The sequence below is a fragment of the Petaurus breviceps genome, unplaced genomic scaffold, assembly GCF_028583685.1.
Source record: "Petaurus breviceps papuanus isolate PSGF00001 unplaced genomic scaffold, PetGlider_PUasm1.0 90681, whole genome shotgun sequence".
Taxonomy (NCBI): Eukaryota; Metazoa; Chordata; class Mammalia; order Diprotodontia; family Petauridae; genus Petaurus; species Petaurus breviceps.
In genome coordinates, this window is record NW_027187307.1 from 6,051,826 (window position 1) to 6,067,400 (window position 15,575).

The window sequence follows — 15,575 nt, forward strand, 5'->3', positions numbered from 1 at the left end:
CCCCAAGGCCCCTGGCATGGCCTGCCTCTGTGCATTGTTGGTAATATGGTACAGTTTCTTTTCTTGACTGTTTTCTTCAGTTCCATCTCTACTTCCCCATTCAGAACTTCAGGGGCTGTGATGTTAGAGTCCAAATGTGGCGGCCCCACTGCCCCCAAGGAAGAAAAGAATTTGTTACAGAGAGGCAGAAAAGGGGACTGGGAGTGTTAAGGATCACACAATTTCGATATCACCCTTGAGTATGAACTTTCTCATTAGTTGTTGGCATTCTAAATGCAATGTCCAGTGACCAACAAATGGACACACAACTCGTTGTCCATTCTTGATCAAAATGAAAGCAGAATACCAAAGGAAATGGCCGCATTGCCTAAGGGTGACTTGGAGGGGCAAATAAGGGAGTTGGTATAGATTATTGCAATGTGCATCCAAAACAACAGGAAATATCATTTCAGGGGACATTTGACTGTGGCTATTGTAGGGCTCATGATGACCATTTGCAGCCATGCAAATGAAGAGCACCATGAAGATAATTGCAACTTACGCACTGATATCAGCTGCAGAAGTGGAGGAGAAATACTCTGAAGAATTCAAATTCTCTCGAAATTCATGCAACATTTTCAGAACTGGACCTGTTACTTCATTGCTGGAAGGAACTACTGAGGAGGAGAGGGAGAGGGGCATACCTAAAGGATTAGCCAATGTGTCCTGCAAGATGTGATGATGGCCATGTATACCTGGAGAAGGAGGTGCCTCCATCTAGAGGGAGGGGCAGACCACTCAGGGACAGCACGTGTAGCCTCAGAAGAGTAAAACAACTGAACAATGGGGGCTTGAACCTATTGAGCAAATCCTTCTTGCAGAGGTTATGTGAAAGCACTGGCAAGAAGCATAGGCCTTCATTTTCAATAGCAACATCTTCTGGTGGGATTTGGCTTCACGTCGTAAAACACCGCGCTCTCCAGAGAGCTGAAATTGCCCAAAGGGCAATTAGTGATAAGAGGCATGTGTGGGAATGCATAGGATTCAACACATTCCCAATAAGGAATTATTGAAAAGAGTGAATGATGCCATCAAAGAAACATATAAGCAGGATAAACAAGCAAAAACATTAATGGACTGCTCGTCCATGGCAAGAGAAACAGATAACCAACAGGCAGACTGTGAGCTCCATCAGTCCTCTTGTGATGTGAAGAGAAAGACAGGCTAGAGCCCCTATGGAAAAGATATGGGGATATGTGGGTGAGAGGCTCACCAAATGGGCAAGGCTGCATACTTGGCACCGTGCATTGTCGTAGGCTCTGAGCTTGCATTGGTATGATCATCAATCCACAAGGATACATATGTGAATGTGGACATGACTCTCGGACCATGAAAAATTGTGTCTGGGTAGACTGTAACAATGAGATAAAAATCCAGCAGAACCATCAGATAAATGTGTATCACAAGAACAATATAAGAACAAATGACTTGAAAAGACTTTAGAACTCTGATCAACACAGTGACCCACTGGGATTGCAGAAGGAGTCAGGAAGCATGCTATCCACCTCCTGATAGAAAGGCGATAGATCCCATGGAGAGTGAGACATGCATTTTAGAGCATAGCCTAGGAAGAAATGTTTGCCTTGACTATGTATAGTTGGTATGGGAGTTTTATTTTGCCTTATTTTTTCCAGTGGTAGAGAGAGAGAAAAAATATTAATTGAAAACAATTAAAGCAAAATTTGAAAGTCCATTATAGTACCAAAAGGTTAAGCTAGTCTAATATTTCTGAATAGAATGCATAGGTGAATCTTTGGAGTTCTCAGAATATTGTCTGAAAAAACACTCTGCTTCTCCTTCTACCTTCAATCATTTTGTAAAAAAGAGAGATATCTGGAAAACTCCCAGGACTCAACATTCTTTTCTACTCTAACGTGTGTGTTGCAGGAGGGAAAAGGCTATTGAGTTCCTAGAATAACCAGAACAAAGCAACAGGCCCACCATAGTGTCAGTTTGAAAATTCAGAGTAAACATGAGTTGGGGAAGAGCAGCCCAATTAGGAGAACTTCCATTATTTGAGACCAAGTGGTTTCTTCCCAAGGGCTTTTGCTGTGAGTCAGTACCTGGAGTAGGCTGTGTTTCAGCAATTGTTTAAAAGTCTAGTAGAGATTCTACACAGGCTGAAGACGTGGCAACAGCACCGCACAGATGAGGCAGAAATGAAGCCTCAAACCACCAAACATCATCTCTTTAAATTGCAGTGGGGCTGTTTCAGAGCCTGTACTGAGTGTGGTGGCATTTTGTGTGGGTGGAGTTTTTTAAGTCATTTACTATCTGCCACACTCTGCAGCCTGACTGCTTCATAATCCTTGGGCATTTTACATAGGGAATGGTTGAACCCTTGATCTCCACAGCAAAACAAAAGAGGGAAAAGTCCAAGGAAAGAAGGTTTCCTACGTGCCCGCAAGGTGAGGGACTGCTCCAAAGCACCAAGAAATGTCTGCAGCACTCAGCCCTGCTTTGTCCTCTTGGCCTTGAAAACCAGATCTTGTTAGTATTCCTGCTACAAGCTGGACTCCAGGAGCTGGCAGTCAGGTACTAGTGGCTTTCAGGCTTTGTGTGAAAAAGCCTTCATCCTGAGTCAGGAATGCCCATTTCAGCAAATCCCAAACAGGTACATAATGGTACTGCTAATAGGGATGCCCTTAGACCTACTTATCACAATGATACCACTGAGGCTGGCACTGTTAGACTGACTGCGCACCAACGCAATCGGGGGGAGATGAGATTTGCAGGCTGACCATCAGTAGCACCCACTCCATAAAAGCTGAGAGGAAAATTGACTTGCATCCTTCCAGAAAGAATTCTGATTCTTCTGGTGGTACTTATGGCTACAGACCATGGAATAACCCAGCCTCTGAAGAATTTGACTTGAGGGTCTCCCAAAGGGCAATTGAGGAGACAGAAGGTAGCGTGTGAACAGGTTGTGGCGCTTTGTCAATGAAGAATCTTGCCGAAGAGAATGTCATCAGAGAGGTGTGCAGCCAATCGAGTGAGGGATAACCAGTGATCAGCATTTGATATTCACCCATGTCAAACGATATGAAGGAAGATCCCCAACATTTTGGGTGGAGCCCCCACTTCTGTGGAGATGTTAAAAATAATAATAAGAAGAAGAAGTTAGAATTTAAGTAGCTCTTTGAGGTTTTCAAAGCACTTTACAACCATTATCTAATTTGATCTTCACAACTCTCTGAGGAAGGTGCTGTTATCATCCCCATTTTACAGATGAGAGAACTGAGGCAGAGGTTAAGTGATTTGTTCAGGGTCACATAGTTAGGAGGTGTCTGAGGTCAGAATTTTAGGCTCTAGGCCCAATACTCTAGCTCCTGTGGCACCACCCAGCAGCCTCCAGGAAGGACTTGGGCATGAGTGCCGTAAGAAGAGAAGGCCTGTATGGGTTGTGATCTGTACTGGGAGATAGAGGACAGTAGAGGAGGAATCCACATTGAGCAGATCCATCCCAATATGAAGGGATCAAATTCCTTTTCAAACATGGCACATGCAGCATGAACAGTGTTCTTCCTTCTTAGGATTGGTCGCATATCTGGAAGGCCATTTAAGCCCTCTGCACCTCAGTTTCCTCATCTGGAAACAAAGATGAGAATCCTTGGTCTGCCTACTTGACAGAGTTATTAAACAGAAAGTGCTTTGTGAGCCAGGAAGGGTTTTATAACCATCAGATGCTTTATAAACCATAAATGTGAACTGTTGTTATTGGTAACCCTCAGTTCAAGTATACATTCCTGAAAAGTTTGCTTTAAAACAAAGGTCTTCTGGAAATTGAGGCTCATTCCTCCACTCACTTCCCTTATATAAGAAATAGAAAAAAGGGGGGGAGGACAAAAAATAGCTTTACCAGATTTCAGAAGGGGTGGGGATCCTATGGCCTCAAGGTCACATGTGGCCTTTTAGGTCCTCAAGTGAGGCCCTTTGACTGAATCCATACTTCACAGAATAAATCCCCTTAATAAAAGGATTTGTTCTATAAAACTTGGACTCAGTCCAAAAGCCACACCCGAAGACCTAGAAGGCCACATGTGGCCTCGAGGATGCAGATTCCCTACCCCTTTGGCAATACTTTTTCAAAATCATGTTTTTAACAGGAGACCAATAATGTCATAAAGCAAAGAAATGAATTCAAAATAATCAGGTATATCTTTCCATCTTTCTATTTGGAACAGTAGCTTTGAGATCTAAACAGGTCCCAGATCTAAACCTCAGCTTAACAGGCCCAATTCAGAGTCTGAGGATCTCTCATTTTCTGTCAACTCTCCTCCAGATCTGATCGATGAGAGGGCAGGAGACTCCCTCAGAGGCTCAGGCTTGCTTTTCTTGCTCTTTAGAAATAAACGGGTTGAGCCAGACTTTGGGAAGAAAGAGAAAACCAGAAACAAATGTAGAAGTGATACTGAAAGCAGCTGGAAACTTCCTTTAGGGGAGCCCATTTCCTGGGCCCAGAGAAACAAATAAGAAAAGGAGGTGGGGTTTTCCACAGGGCTCCAATGCTTAGTGACCTGAGAGTCTTCATGTAGCATTATAAGAAGCCAAGTTTATTCCTAATTCTAGAAATCACAATATAGAAAAATCTTCCTAAATTAAGATAAAAAACCAGATAAGAAATGTTGAGTGTGGAATACTATGCTACAATGATGATACAAGCTACCATTGTATCATACTATCCCATCCATTGCACATATGACATGTATGACATTCTGTAAGACTGACACAAGTACTGTTATCCCCATCTTACAGATGAAAAAATGGATACTCTAGGATAGTAAAGGCTGCAGCATGGTGCAGTGGACAGAGCAAATCCTTTCACTTCTCTGTGCCTTAGTTTACCCATCTGTAATAGGAGAGAGTTACATCTGATCCCTTCCAGCTTTAAATGTCTAATTCTATGATTGTAGCTTGGAGTAGTCGGAGAATATTTCAAGGTAGAAATGGTACTTGCCTTGGATTTTGAAAGAACCAGTAGGATTTGGCTTTGTAGAAGGCAGTTTTCTAGATTTGAGTGGGGCTGGGAGAGGGTAGCATGAAAAAGTGACAAGTGGAGAGAACTGATGGGGGGTCCGTGGGAGGCTGAGGACTAGAAGGTGGGAGAACATTGGTGATGTAGAATGAAGCTGGATTATGGATATCTTCCAAAGCCAGGCACGGGAGGTGAAGGAGAGTAGAAGTGGACATTTCCGGGCACACTAAGGGTGGCACCAAGTGTGCTAGCTTTGAAGTTAGAGAACCCGGGTTCAAATCCTGGATTCAAACATACTCACTGCCCGGGTGATCTCAAGCAAATCACTTATCCTCTCTGAGCCTCAGTTTCCTTGACTAGATGATCCTTAAGGTCCCTTCTAGCTAGCTATAAAGGATCTCAAAAGGTCTTTTCCAGCTTGAAGTTTGTGATGACCAATTGATCCCCTATGCACTAAGAGCTGTTTTAGCATAGGCAGCAGTACTGGGAAAGTGGCAGCTTTATATGGCTATAATGGAGGAGAATCAGGCCTGGAGGCAGGGACCCCAGAGGAGGGGCTTACTGCATTCATCTAGATGTGAGACAATGGATATCTGGGCTTGGGTGGTAGTACTGGGAAGAGCAGTGAAGGGGCCAGGTTTGGTAACATTAGATATAGGGGTAAACAAATGGCTCCAGGATCTCCAGCCTGGGAGCCTGCAAGAATGATGGGACCCTGCTGGACCAGGGATACTTGGCAAGGGGCATCAGTTTCCTGATGATGCAGGGACAGTCCCACTTTGTTATACAGCCAGAAGTCACCAGCCTCCCTTTGACAAAATGCCAGAAAAATGTCTTTGTCATGTGCCTTGTTCAAATAGCACTGAGCTGTGCACTGAGTGGCCCCAAAGGACTTATGTATCAAGTCCTCGACCTCTGGCGGTGGAGTGGGCTTAAACCTCTGTGGCCCTACGGGGTCTATAGCAACCTTTACAACAGCTGCTATCCCCTTGGAGGCTTCTGCAGCAGAGCTAACATGCCTGTGAAGAGTGTATGAACACGCATCTCAGGAATGTGGTGTAGCCAGTGGAGAGCCCCTAATGGGATGGCCCAGGGCCCAGTCATGGAGGGGCAAGGGCTCCAGGGAAGGGGTTTGCATTAAGACCCAGTTCTCTGAGGATGTTGCCTTCTGGGAAGAGCAAGATGAGAAAAGATGAAAAAAGTGTATATGTGTGTGCATGCATACATCTGTGCCTTTCCCCAAATACAAAAATGTTCTCCTGGCAGAGGAACACGTATGTCAGTTGGAGATCTTTAGTTAAAATCCAAAGGTGCATCAGATTGTAGCTGTTTTCAAATTCCAGCTTTACGTCTGCTAGAAAATAAAGCAATTTGTCATTGAATTGAGGTGAAGTGCTTCTGACCTTTGAAGCAGACGAGACACCCAAGTATAATCTCTCCCCATGCCCCTCCCCTCCATTCCTGCTCTCATTTTCAAAATCTTAGGAGTCATGTGGAGAATATCTTCGGGGAGGAGAGGGAATTACCTTCCCTTGTTTGGAGCCCAGCCTAGACCTTTAACAATCACTGAAACCTTCCCCCTGCCCCCCTCCACCATTGCACTGTTCTAATTTTAGTGACGTTTACAGGAGATGAACCCCCCGAACTGCAGCGGCTGACTGACGTTGCTAGGCAACTTTAGGGTTGCTAGATACAATCGGCCTTTTTGGGTTAATTCCACTGGTTGCTTAAATCCTTTCCTTTGAGGAGGTGGCTAGCTGTGTCTGTGGGCGCCATTATTGATGGGCAAGGAGGACCAGGGCCAGGTGTACACAATGTTTGGTATTCTTTTTGAAAAGCCCCACACAGGTATACAAGCACATTGTTACAGCTCAAAATGACAGCATGAAATATTGCAGCCATTTTTCTCTTGAGAAGAGGAGCTTATAAATTTACTTGGTCCCAAGTATCTCTTGCTTCAGCAATATATCAAACCATGCAGTCCCATCAGTCTGAATCAATTAGAAATTACTCACAAAGTAAATTACATTGAAAAGCTTTGATTTGTTACCAGAGTTTGTTACCATTCTCTTCAATCTTCAAAGACTGAAAGCAAAAACGTAATAATGGGACAGTGATAGTGAAATGTAACTTTCATTGAGATGGATGGGGGCCTATTTGCTACAATATTTGCTTTTAATAATTTAATTTTTCAAACACTGCAGAGAGAGCCATAAATATTTGATTATGAAGCTTTCGCAATTTATGGCACGTTCCTTGGTGCTGCTTGCCGATCTCTCTGAATGTGCTTCTATCACTCTTAAACAAATAATGCCACCCACTAGAGGTCTTTCTTGCCTAATTGTGTCTTTCACCTTGAGTGGCATGCGTCTTTGGAGGTAGCATTCATGGGCCATGTCCTGGCTGAAGTGAATTGCTGGATAACAGTTTCTTTCCTGTAGTCAAATGGTAATGCTGGCAGGCAGGACCTTTGCTTTCATCATCTCAGAGCTTTGTCAAGTCTCCTTTATCCTGGGAGCAGTCAGGTGTCATTGTAAGTGGGTCACCAATAATGTTTGGGGTCATCTGGCAGGAGATGGAAACGAAAGTGGCAAATGACAATACATAGCTACCTTAGATGTGTTCACATCACAACTGTGGCTTAGAAGAAGAGTGTCAGGATTCTAGAAAGAAGTGATGCACTGATTACATGGTTAACACAGATTTTGGGGGGTTTGGGGCATTTATGATATACAAAATTAGCTACCATATAAACTTTTTTCTTGGTCCAGATTTGGGATTTCATCAGGGTGGGGAATACCTGGTATAGAAGCTCCTTTCATGGGTGCACATCTGGGTAACATTGTCATGCCCAGGGTATTGAGAGGAGACACTTTTCCCCATTGTTGCACCAATGCAATATTCACAACACCAATGTGCATTATAAATATACCTGAATAGTGGTCAATTGCAAAATATAAAAAGACTCTCCATATAGAAGACAGAAGCAAAACATTTATTCAGACACAAGAAAACTGAATCCCAAAACCAGTAAGTCAATTCTATCATAGTGACAAAAAAGTTAATAAGCCACAACAGCACAAAGAGCCATAGCATCCTTTAGCCTTCCCACAAACCAACATTTACTCACAAGCCTGTCTCCTTCAGATGTGTCCTCTCCTCCCAATCATGTCTAACTGCTTTGAATCCCAGCTTCCTGTGGGCTCTGCTCCACCCTTCAACAAACTCCTCCTTCCACGGGCTCCATGTGATTACATTCTACCTATTAGGGGGCAGGGTATATTTTCAAAGCAGGGAAGGTCTTCAGATTCCCTTAGGCTTATTAAGGGGCAGGGAAGATCTTTGAATTCCCATTCCCATTATACTCATATGAGTCAGAGGCTCACTGTTGTTGTTTTCCTTTGTTTTCATGGGGTGATGTCTTGACTTATGCACAAAGTCATCATCCTCATTCTCTCATCGAAGTCCAGTGGCTGGAAAAGTCAGGATGACTGGTGATGGCCTAGAATGCAGTGGATGACCTTGGCGTTTTTGATGTCTGACCAAGCTCCAAGCACCCCACAGCACCTGCTTCAGCCACCTTCATGGCCATTGGAACAAATTGTTCCCATCTGCCTATTCAGCCAGGGGAAGTCTTCACATGCTTGGGGTAGACATCCCCCCAACTCACTGAAGGGCTTGAGACCTGTCAGTTACCCTCAACCTGGTTTAGCTAGACTGCTGCAACAGTTTACCATGGTGTGGCCACTGCACATGCTTCAGCGTCTTAGAGACGTGGGTGAGAGTCGGGTGTCAGGTGGACACCAGAGATGGATGAACAGCCCTGAAGGAGGGCTCAGCAGTCCTCACACCAGAACACTCCTCTACCCCAGAGTCAGTCAGAGTCAGAGGAACTAGAAGCAAAAGCTTCTGGACTCCACCCACAAGGCTGGCCCTTTAGTCACCATATCTTGCTGCCTCCTCCTCATAACTTGAAGTTTGTAAATTTTAAAACATTAGAGAAGACAGTACAAATATCAGAGATAGAGTAGTTGGCATGATGTTTGGAAGACCTGGGTTCAAATTCTGACTCTGACATCAGCTGATCAGTATATGTGTTATTTTACCTCCCCCATCCCTAGCAGAATGTAAGCTCCTTGAGGGCAGGAACTGGTTGTTTTCTCTTTGTATCCCCAGACCCTTGCCTATTAATCTGCACATAGTTGGCACTTAATGAATACTTGTTGATTTAATCAAATAACTCAACCCCAGTTGCCAAAGTCCTTGAGTATCAGAGATAGATGATGACCTGCATCAGTGGAGGTATTTCCACACTGAGAGGGCCCCACAAAAAAGGCCAGGTCCTGTGTGTACTTCTCTTATACAAACACTATAATATTAGAAAACCTCCACAGTATTTGTAATTGATACAGAATATGCTAAAAATTGAAATCCAGCCTCCATAAGCTACTGCCTTACTAGGGTCGCTCTGGGCCATTTTGGAGATCCAAAGTGTTTTTGTGCCCCCCCTGAAGTTCATAAGTGGCTGAATTTGTTCTACTGCCTATAGGATAGAGAGCTTTCCCTTATTGCTTTCAGGGTACAGTTTCCATTGCAAAGATGCTGTGGGTGGCTGTTGGCCCAAAATGGTGATTTCGGTAGCAGAACATGGAAAAACCAAACAGGAAGTCAGTTTAGTAATTAGCTCTAATGATTCCTTCAGGCTGTTACTGCTTTCTGCCAGATTAATGGACTCCTCTGTTTTCACTCTACTGCTTTGCTTGGGAGATGGAATTTGAACATTTTACGATGATATCTGCAGTATTTTAGCCAGATAGATTTCTATTCAGAAAACCTCTTTAGTAAGTTGGCTGTTCTAAAACTGAGTCATTTAATCCAGCCCCCTGCTGCTTTAAATGTGCCTGTATCGCCTCCATATTACCTCTTGGGGTCCAGAAAGAGCGTGTAGATGTTGTCTGAGGAATCAGGGAGGGACCAGAAAACTAATGATAGCTAAATGTTTTCTCACTGTTCAGAGAGGAGGGGATAAAGAGATGGATTCCAAAATTTATTGACTGGTAGGTTTGATGTCAATCCCTGGTAAAATTCTAGACTGGATTATTATGTTGATGGTTTGAGAGCATTTAGAAAAGAAAGTGAGCACTAGGAGCCAGCCAGGGTTTACCAAAAACAAATCATACCGATCTAACCTTCTGACCTTTTTGGCACAGAGGTCATGAGAATGCCACAGTTCTTTTCACAAAGCAGGCACTTAAAAATATTTGTTAAATTGGATTGAATATCATGTATCTCTGTTTCAGTGAGACACTTGACAAAGTCATAATATCTGTGGGACTGAGAAGAGACATTTGAGCTAGAAGATACTGCAGTAGAAGATTTGTAGCTGGCTAAACAATCTTGGTTGAATTATATAGCTAATAGATTAATAATAATAATAACAATAGCCTATAGATCAGTGTCAGCCTGAAGGGAGCTCCCGTGTGTGTGTGTGTGTGTGTGTGTGTGTGAGTGAAGGTCCTACTGTTGTCCCAATACTGTTTGCCATTTCTATCAGTGACTTGGCTGCAGATCTAGAAGGCAGGTGACACAAAAGTGATGGGGTGAGTGACAGAGTCAGTTTAAAGTGATACATGGGGGCTAGACTAGGTGGCGCAGTAAATAGAGCACTGGCGCTGGAGTCAGGAGGACCTGGGTTCTGATCTGGTCTCCGACACTTACCACAAAAACTAACCATGTGACCTTGGGCAAGTCACTTAACCCCAATTGCCCTCCAAAAAGCAAAAAAAAATAAAGTGGTACATGACTGGCATGGAGAGTGATCTGGAAGCCCTCTCCTATGGAGATAGATGGAAGGAAGGAACTACAGAGCTTTATCCTGGAGAAGGGATCACGTAGTGGGGGCTGAGGTAGAGGCTTGTTTTCAGATATTTGAAGGACTGATCTGTGGAAGAAAGATTAAACTTGTTTTATGATACTCCAGGCAGTGACTTGAAGTTGCAGGAACACAGATTTTGGCTCAGCACAAGGAAGAATTTTCTAATAAATATGCCTATTGAATAATGGAATGGGCTGCCTTGGGTGAGGTAGTGAGTCCTCCATCACTAGAATTCTTTCATCAGAGGCCAGGCATTGCTCAGCTAATTGGCATCCTTGTTGTGAAGAAAGTTCCAGAAATGGGATGGAGCTTAGACTAGAGGACCTCTTGGGTCCCATATACTTCTGAGATTCCCTGATTCTACCTGGAAAAAATCATTTTGCCTCCAGAAGACCGTATGAGTTTTTTCATATGCCCTTTCATTCCTATTCTTAATTGAAGATGAAAACAAGCAATTTTGCAGAACCTCATCATAACCTAAATGATTGTAAATGTGTGGAGAGCTTGCTTTCATTTTTTAAAAAACTGAAGTGTATACCTGAACTAAATGTCAGTTTCTAAGGCATGGCTATTATACAGAGAATAGAACAGGAAGTGAAAGACAGTAGGCAAGGAAATTAATGAAGTTAAGGTCTTAAAGGCAAGCAAGTAGATGACATATGTAGTTCATCGAGTGCATGTGAACAATGAGGCAGGAGTGACTTCAGGCACCAAATTCAGGGAATCCACCTGAAGAAATGGACAGAATTCATTTGAAGTTTCACACTGGTGCCCAGCAAACCAGGGGTTTCCATTTAAGTCATTGCCAAGTCCGTGATATTGTTATTATGGCATGCCTGTGACCCAAGCCCACTTCTAAGGGAAGCATCCCTCCTCGGGAGGCCTGGGCCCAGCTCTCTTTGCTCAACATCTTTCCAGAGTGCTTGGGAATGTTTCCGATCTGACAGCTGCCTTCCATTCTGGGAACTCTGAAGGCCTGAGCAGGAAATCAGAGGATGTGTTGAGCATTTCGATAAAAGGCAGAGCCTGAACACATCTGGTTTGAAAATCCTTGGCACCTTAGGACTTACGCTTGGTATTCACCACATCTCATGCCTGTGTGTCTAATTTAATATGTTGGCTTTATAAAGTGTGTGTACCTGCAGTCCAATGTCATTGGTAAAGAGTCTATGAAGGCACCATTGCACATCAGTTACACAATATTGTAATTTGTTGTCATTTGGGGAAGGCACAATTTATGCCTCTCAAAATATTACCCTGTGCAAAGGTTACAAAAGGAGGGCCTATAAAGATTGCATGATGCTTGAAGCTCAAGGCAATTAGGGAAAGTGAATTCGCAATCACCGAAGTTGAAAAAGCCTCACTGACTCTGATTATTCCATTTTCTTTGAATCATCCCCAGTGATGACAGAAAGCGAGCAAAGGACATAAGGTACTCATTTCTTCACTCTGTCCTGATAAAGTAGACCCTTGTGTACAGACAATACCCAAATGGCATTTTATAAACAGGGCCCCAGACAAATGTACCCCTTTCTAAATGATTAGGACACGCTGATTACAAAACACTACCTTGCTGTCTGTCAAGCCCTTAGAGGAACAATGCAATCAGGTCTGCTTGGTACTGATAGGCAGAAAATCTGTGGGGTGGTTTTGCTGTTGAAAAACTGCATTTTATTATGGATCATGGAATCATGGTATCACAAACCTTTAGAGTAGGAAAGGGTATATTGAGATGAGCATGTTCAACCTCATTTCGTGATACAAAGTATTTTACCCATGGTTATACACATAATGAGTGGTTCCGCTAGGATCTGAACCCAGCTCTTCAAACCCTAAAACCAACACACTTTCTACCATACTAGAAATAGAACTTTTAGTGTATTGTTCCTTTCACCAAAGCCTATGTGTATCCAAACCTAATATTTGGGATGGGGTTGAGATGGGAAAATGCATCAGAAGGTAGTTTGTTTCATAATTTGGAACTTAATAAGGTTAAGATCTTAAAGGTAAGCAAGTAGATGACAAATGTAGTTCAACGAGTGCATGTGGATAATGAGTCAGGAGTGACTTCAGGGCACTAAATTCAGGGAATCCACCTGAAGAAATGGACAGAATTCATGGGAAATTTCACACTGGTGCCCAACAAACCAGGGGTTTCCATTTAAGTCATTGCCAAGTCCCTGATGTTGTTATTATGGCATGCCTGTGACCCAAGCCCACTTCTAAGGGCAGCATCCCTCCTGGGCAGGGGAGGGAGATATTTAGAGCTATACCCATACCTATCCTTTGACCCAGTGATACCCTTACTAGATTGGTTCCCTAAAGAAATCAAAGAAAAAGGAAAAGGACCTAAATGAGGAAAAATATCTAGAGTAGCTCTTTTTGTGGTGGCAAAGAATTAGAAACTGAGGGGATGCCCATCAGTTGGGGAATGGATGAAAAATTTGTGGCATATGATTGCTATGGAGTACCATTGTGCTATAAGAAATGATGATGAGCAGGCAGATTTCACAAAAACCTGGAAAGAATTGCAAGAACTGATGCAAAGTGAAATGAGCAGAACCAGGAGAACATTGTATGCATGAACAGCAATATTGAGCAGTGATTAACTGTGGACGACCTATTCTCAGCAGTATGGTGATCCAAGACAATTCCAAAGGACTTATGAAAAATGCTATCTACCTCAAGAGAAAGAATGGATGGAGTCTGAATACAGATCGAAGCATACTTTTTTACTTTATTATTCTTGGTTTTTTGGTCTGCATTTTCTTTTGCAATGACTAATATGGAAATATTTTGCCTGACTGCCCGTGTATAATCTATATCAAATTGCTTGCCTTCTCAATGAGGGAGGATGAGACAGATAAAGGGAGAAAATATAGAACTCAAAAAATGTTTTTAAGTTTTTTTGTTTATATATAATTGAGAAAATAAAATTAAATAAAGATTAAATGTAAAAAATGTTTAGCATGGACCTTTAGAAGGCAGTTCTTTAACCCCAAGGAATTAAGGAATGGAGAGAATTTCAAATATTATGGAATGCTACTAAGGGAAATATACACAAACAGACCACAAACCATATAGTGTAGGCACCTACCTACTGGACCTAGTCATAGGACTCAATTTGGAGAGGTACCATGGTAGAGGAGAAAGCCAAATGTACCATGAATCTGGAATCTTTGATTCTAGTTCTAGCTCTTCTAATCACTGGTGACATGACCTTAGGTAAGTTGCTTTATCCTAATGAACTTTTGCTTTTTCATCTTTAAAATGAGAGAATTGGATTTGTTGATCTTCATGGTCCCTCCAGCTCTAAAATTCCATGATTTCAATGGTCTCTTTAAGCTCTAATACTTTATTATTCTGTCGTGTGGAGAGAAGCAATTTGGACATAACGACAGGAATTCAAGACAAGAGTCACCACTTTTATCCTGATCTACCCTTTTGAGTGAAATGCATTGCATGGCAGCAATACTAGATGCCAGGAGCACGTTATTAGTTGAAAGGAATTTGCTTACTTTAACATAAGGATCAGGAAAGTTTGAGGAAGTTGCCACCGAGAGGGAAGCAAAGGAGATAAAAATACAGATTTGACCTAAGGATCTCATGCTCTGCTGTCAGAGTATGGCTATGGGTTTGACTCACAAAATAGCTGAAATACTTCTCAGATGTTAGACCAGTTTACAAAAGAGATATAGAGAAACAGTAGCAACCCAGCGGAAAATCAGTAAATGGCAGTATAACAGAGAAAACAGCTCAGCAGATGACATCAACAGTTCTTCAGGGAAGCAGAACACCAGAGAAAAGGTTCTTGCCTTAAGGAGTTTGGGTCATCTAATGTATTGAATCTTTACCCACCAGTGGGAATCTCTTGGTGAGGCTGATCCAGCATGTATGGAATGATTTTTCTTTGTAATTTACCTTGCTATTCTGCTTATTGAACACATTTTGTTTTTCAATTAATGACTAATCTGCTTTGTTCTGGTAAAAAGGAAGAAGTAGGGAGAGGGTTTGATTTGACCCAAAGGGTGCCTTGAACGTGAATGTATGTTTCAGGGTCCTGTGATAGAAAGGGTAATATAGGGGACAGATTTACTAATTATGGTTAAAAAGTAGGAGTTTTTTCCCCTCTTCTCCCTACCAGATTTTTTCTGCATGTAGATTTATTATATAATCTTGGGCAAGTCATTTAACCTCTCCATGGACTTGTACATAGCACATCCTCAGTAAATAGTGGTTGAAAGATTAGGATAAATGACACAGAATCATAGAAGACAAACATGGTATTAATCCAAAGTATATTCTAACCCTCAAAATAACAAAGCATACAGTAGAGTAGAAGGCCATCTTGGTTGTCATTCTTGTCCCAGAAAGGTTGATCTTGAGTCAGTATTACTACTTTGTCACAATACCTCCTAATCTGTCCCCATTTCCACCCCTCTGCACCAAGAACACACACACATACAGACAAGAAAGAGGCCAGAACTTCCTCCAAACTCGATTCCTCATTTCATGGAGCTTTTCATTGTGGTCTTGTTTATTTACTCCTCAGTGTCTAATTTTAGATCTGACCCCTAGATACTTTGAAACCCTCTGCATATTGTATCTGAACCACTTTTGTGGTTCTTTCCATGACTTGAGATTCCCTCATTAACTATTCTTGAAGCATCCTGTTTTCTAATGAAA